This window comes from Spermophilus citellus, assembly GCF_964194105.1.
Source record: "Spermophilus citellus genome assembly, chromosome: 5".
NCBI classification, from domain to species: domain Eukaryota; kingdom Metazoa; phylum Chordata; class Mammalia; order Rodentia; family Sciuridae; genus Spermophilus; species Spermophilus citellus.
The window spans coordinates 65,315,613-65,321,764 of NC_138186.1; positions in this window are offsets into that span (position 1 = coordinate 65,315,613).

The window sequence follows — 6,152 nt, forward strand, 5'->3', positions numbered from 1 at the left end:
GCAGATGGAATTCAAATTGCTGACCCACAGACTGACTAAGAGTGGGGAGACCTGTGCTGTTTTACCCAGGTGGGTCCAAGGTGATGGCAATGTTACTTACATGTGGGAGGGGAAACCAGGAGAGTCTTTGTTAGTGACAAAGTATATGAGAGACTCATCCGGTCATTGCTGGCTTTGAAAGTGAAGGGGAGATGGCATTCAAGGAATTTGTCTTGCCTAGAAGCAGGGAAAGTCCAGGGAACAGATGCCCACTACAGGTTTCCTACTGATACCTTGATTTTAGTCCAGTGAGACCCATTTGGACTTCTGACTTTCAAAATGATAAGATAATAATTTTGTTTTAAATTTTTGAAACCCTAAGTCTCTGATAATTAGTCACAGTGGCAAGGGGAAACTAATACCAGAAAGCAGCAAGATTAGATTTGAATTCAGCATTGTTTACAGAGATGTGATCTTTCTTCTTCTTTTTTTTTTTAAATTAGAGAGAGAGAGAGAGAGAGAGAGAGAGAGAGAGAGAGAGAGAGAGAGAATTTTTTAATATTTATTTTTAGTTTTTTCGGTGGACACAACAACTTGATTTTATTTTTATGTGGTGCTGAGGATGGAACTCAGCGCCCTGCGCATGCCAGGTGAGCGTGCTACCCCTAGAGCCACATCCCTAGCCCAAGAGATGTGACCTTGATGCTAGCAATTTGGGTATGTGATTTAGAGATGTTTCATATATCTGACACTCTCCTAAGAATGGTTGGTTGTCTTTGTGAGTCAGAAAAATCAGTACACTGTCCTTTATTTTTACATGATATAGTTAGCAAACTCTAGTAGTATAGGCACTTTCTTTTTAAAATACATCAAATTTACTTCTGAATCCATCCATCCTGCTGAATGGGAAGCAGAAAAGCCTAACAGTTTGGTTCTCATTTTATGGGGTACACATTTTTAATGACCAAGTTCAATAATTTATGTGGAATAATATAGTGAAGAGAGCTCATGTTTATTCATCTAATGATGTGGTTGGCCACTTTTTTCAAACTTCCCCTGCCCACTGAAGAGCACATTTAATAAGAGGGATACTCTTTAAATCTGTTCTTTCAGGGAACGCACAGATGCAAACAATCTCATCTTTGTCACTCATTTTCATCTACTTTTCCCCCTTCTTTTTTTTCTCCAAAGTTTCACTACCCTCACACCGTGAGATTTAAAATCATGTAAAAATTTATAAATTAGTTGAATTTACATATGAAAATATAATCCATATGAAATATAATCCATATGAAATTTTCACCTTACTTTCCTAGAATTTCTACTATTATTACATATTCATTATGAGCATTATTTTGAAAAAAAAAGAACAACTTGTAATTTACTTCAATTTTTCGATAAAGTGATTTTTTCTAATATAATTAATGCCATTATCAAATTTTTTGCACACAGGCCCCTGCCATTTTTAGGATTTTTTTTTCATAAGTTGCCATGGAGTTCGAGCCCAGAACTGAAAATTTATTGAAGTCTGTGAGTTTTTTTTTTTCTGGAATAATATAAATAATGTAAATCTAATTTTACTTCTAAGTACACCCTAAATTTATTTCTAATATTTAACATTCTTTGTAAATATGTGATAGATGACTTTGTATTTCAAATGTTAGAATTCCCTGACACACATGCTCCTCCACCACAATCTGTTAATTTAAAACTGTGTGATAAAATAAAAAGCATACTGATTCTGAAGTCGAAGTATTAGTGTTTTGTGCTAGGTTCTATTCTCCATGACACTTTAAATCCACAGTTTCCTGAAAATCAGCTATTTTTTGTTTAAAATGAAATCCAACATGCTGGAGATACAGATGTCATTCAAGTTCATTGGACTTCAAGAAGAAAATAAAAAACCTCTTTATCATTAACTAATATTATTATGAATTACATTAATATCCTTAATGCAATTCATAACTGCAAATTGAAAGCATACTATGCTTTATAAAAGGACTCTAATTCTGAAGGCATTGGAAAACACATAATATCACTTAGATTATTGGAAATATATATATATATATATATATATATATATATATATATATATATGATAAAGAGGTTTTTTATTTTCTTCTTGAAGTCCAATGAACTTGAATATATATACATATATATATATATCAGAGATTCTTTAGATATGAATATAAAATCTTTTGTTACAAATGGATAAAAAATATTATTTTATAATACATGCATAAGAAATTTGATACAATACTACATAGAGATGATTTAATGCCACAATTTATGACCTCTGCAAGCATTGAAAGAAACTACAAGAAAACACTCTGATCTCTTGAAAGTGATTATGAGAAAGTTGGCATCAACTGGGATTATGATTACCTAGAATTTTTTATTCATCCAAAGAACTTGGGTGGATCAAAGATGAGGACACCGGGCTGGGGTTGTGGCTCAAGCAGTGGCGCGCTCGCCTGGCATGCGTGAGGCCCTGGTTTGATCCTCAGCACCACATACCAACAAGGATGTTGTGTCCACCGAGAACTAAAAAATAAATATTAAAAATTCTCTCTCTCTCTCTCTCTCTCTCTCTCTCTCTCTCTCTCTCTCTCCTCTCTCACTCTCTCTTTCCTCTCTCACTCTCTCTTAAAAAAGAAAAAGATGAGGACACCTATGCAGAAGGGAAATTGATAAGAAAGCATCCTCATATCTTTTAGCTCAAGTTTTGGCTTGGGTAGAATGTGTGTACTCAACCTAAAGCTCTTCAGAAAACAAAATCAAAAGGAAAATAGAAGGACCCCCTTGGTTTGCAAAAGTTTCAAATAGCCACTTGGAGCAACTAAGTCAAAACAAGAAAGAAAAAAAAAATAAATTCATACTCAGACATCAGAAGTATATTAAGCATTCAAGAACAAGGATTGAATCCAGGTGATCATGAGGTTATCCATGTTGGCCCCACATTATGAGAGTACAGACGTTGGTCTTTTGGATAGGAGATATCAGCTCAAAAAATTGGGAGTCAGAGCATGGGACAGGAGGTATAACAAAGAGCAGACCATAGGCAGAGGTAACAAAGATCCATATATGTAAATTAGAATTGGAGAATAGGACTCATGTTGAACAAAGATTGTGGGTGTAAGTAATGTAACTGGTCCTAGGTAAGAGACCCTGTGGAAGAAGATTGGGGTTTATTTATGAGAACATTGGAACAGGATATGTCCAGAGTCTGGCCAGGGCTAAACCTATAGCATTTGCTAAATGATTCTCTATTGCCTGGAGACTGAAAACCTGAAAACTAATTAGACATTTTGACCAATGAATCATGTAGTTGCTTGAATTTAGGTAAAATCAGTTCTTGTGAACAGAAGTATTACAGATGAAGCAGAAGCATCAGCCTATTGGCTTTATTAGCATTATTTCCTTCTTAGCACAATTATTTCAAATGCATGCCCTGGGAATGAATTCTACTGTGTTAAACTGTTCGACCATGACCTTCTCCAAAAGCACTTGCATGAAGAACAGTCTTTTTCTTTCCTTGATCAAAGAATTGATAAGAATGAATTATACAAAGAATTTTTTTTTCTATTTTTAAATCTTTGATTTAGTGAATCTGCTAACCTCCATTATCTATTACACAAAAGTGCAGAGGTTGATAAATTCGTAAGTATGTTTATAGTTGTGCAAAAACTACCAAAATCAAGGTACAGACATAGAATATGTTTAATACCTAAGAAGGTCATTGTGCTCTCTCCAGTGTGTAGCCCCCAAGAGTAAAAGCTATCCTGATTTTTATAACCATGGATTAGTTTTATCAGTTTTTAAACTTTGTATAAGTAGAATATATATATATATATATATATATATATATATATATATATATATATATGTGTGTGAGAAATCTCTTTTACTTAATATTGTGGCTAGGAGTTGGTTACATATTGCTTATAAGGAAGTTCCTGTGTGTTAATAGCTATGCAATATTGATAGGTAGTAGACACACATGAGTAGTGGGAACATGAGGCTAAGGGGATAATTCTATAGTCTACACCTACTGTACTGCTTTTAAAAAGCAATTTGCCTGAGACCACTCTGGACCTTCCATGTCTTAAGTCAATAGGATATGCTATGTTCTTCAGCAGCAACCTATTATCCACAGCTGGCCCACAGAGTTCTCTCAGCCAATTAAAAAAATCCACAAGTTACCCTGAGAGAGTACTTTATGACCTTAATACAAACTAGATTTCAGGACGGACTCAGGAAGACAATTATTAGAAGCAAAGCCCACCAACCATAAAATCTGTTAAGAACAAGTTACAATTAGAACCAATCAGTGTAGGCTAAGGTGACCCGAGTTGCCTTTGGATCTTTAGTGTGTCATTAAAATAGAAAAGCTTCCCCTCTATGGGGTAGGATCATAAGCAGTGGGGACTTAGAAGTCTGAGACAATCCTGCTATCAGTCAAAAGTTGAGAGGTAGATCTGAGTGGAAGATCTCTGGACAATTCCCTCAGACCCCTGATAAAACTGAAGCAAGAGAGGGGTGCACCATCTCTCTCCTCTCTGAGAAGACCCACTAACTTCCTTTCTCCCTTAAAAGGTCCCATTTTATCCCTTTTGCCTTTCCCTTCTCATAAACTCCTGCCTACTACTATGTCCAAGTAGATTGATATTCTTGCTGTGAGGTCCCAAAGAATCGGTTGCAGACCCCTGTTTTTTCTTCAGCCCTGTGGGTCATTCTTACTCTGCAATAATAATCCAATGGATATATACCATATAATTTTTTGGCCCATTATCTTTTATACGTATTGTGATTGTTTTTAGTTTGGAGATATGAAAAATTTCTATAAACATTTTCTCTGCAGACACTGTTGTGACTGTTTTTTGATATCTGCTATATACTCCAGAGTATCATTAACCAGTCATATTGTATACATGTTTTCTTTAAAAAGGTATTATAAAATGTTTTTCCAAAGTTGTTTTATCAATTCATATTTCTACCAGTTTTATGTCCTCACCAACTCTTTGTATTTTTAGTCTTCTTTACTTTCACTATTATCCATCATGTTTGTGTACTATTATTTATATTTATCTAATGACTAATGATATTGGATACATTTTAATATATCTATTAGTCACTTAATACCATTATTTTTGCAGTTTCTATTCAATTTTTGTGTCCATTTTTGTGATTATGTTGACTATCTTTTTCTTATTGCTAAATGTTCTTTATATGAGATATTAGCCAGATGGGTTGCAAATACCTTTCTTAGTCTGTGTCTTATATTTGAAGTGTATTAATTGTACCTTTTGTTTAAATAAAAGTTAGTAATTTCCATATGTGGGACCATGCCTGGATTCTAGCTGGCTGGACTCAGCTGCCTACTTTCATAAGAAATAGGCAAAAGATGAAAAATGAATAATGAACTTTATGCAGTTTGATCAGACTGGAGAGAAGCAATTCAAAAATTTGCTTCTCCTGCCTCTCTCGCTGAAGCAGTTACATTTCACAAAGACAAAAAAACAGGTGACATGCACATCTAGGTTTATTTGGTAGGATGAGGGGGGCAAAAAGAACAAAAAAGCAGGAAATACTCATATGCAGATTTATATTGCTAGTCCTACATAGGCCTGAGAAGGAGTCAATGTCCATTTTCAACTGCTTTTGTGCCTGTCAGTTTGGGAAGTTCAGCCGTTTAGTTTCCATTCTCACAGGAAGAATTTGCTCTGAATTTAGGGAGGGGATTCCTCAAATTCAGTCTGTTTCAGTTTGTCTTTTTCCTTTATGCTTAACTTATGTACATATGTGATGTATACATGTGTGTGTTCTATTTCAGAAATTCTGGTTATTCTAAATTAATGTTTCATGAAGGAATTTTCTTCCAGAAGACAATTCAACATTGACAAAATTTTGGAGAATCACAGGGCTGGGGGGACTTAAGTTACCAGGTATCAAGACCTACTATAATGCTTCCATAACAAAGACAGTGCTAGTTACATATGTGTATAAAACAAAGGATCAATGGAATGTTATGGCATACAGAAACAGATTCACTTATATAATTATCTGATTTATGACAAAGGTTCAAATGCAATTGAATGGGAAAGGTCAGTGAGATATTTAATAGGGAAAAGATGAATTTTGATTTCCATATCCAACTATAAGTAAAAATTATT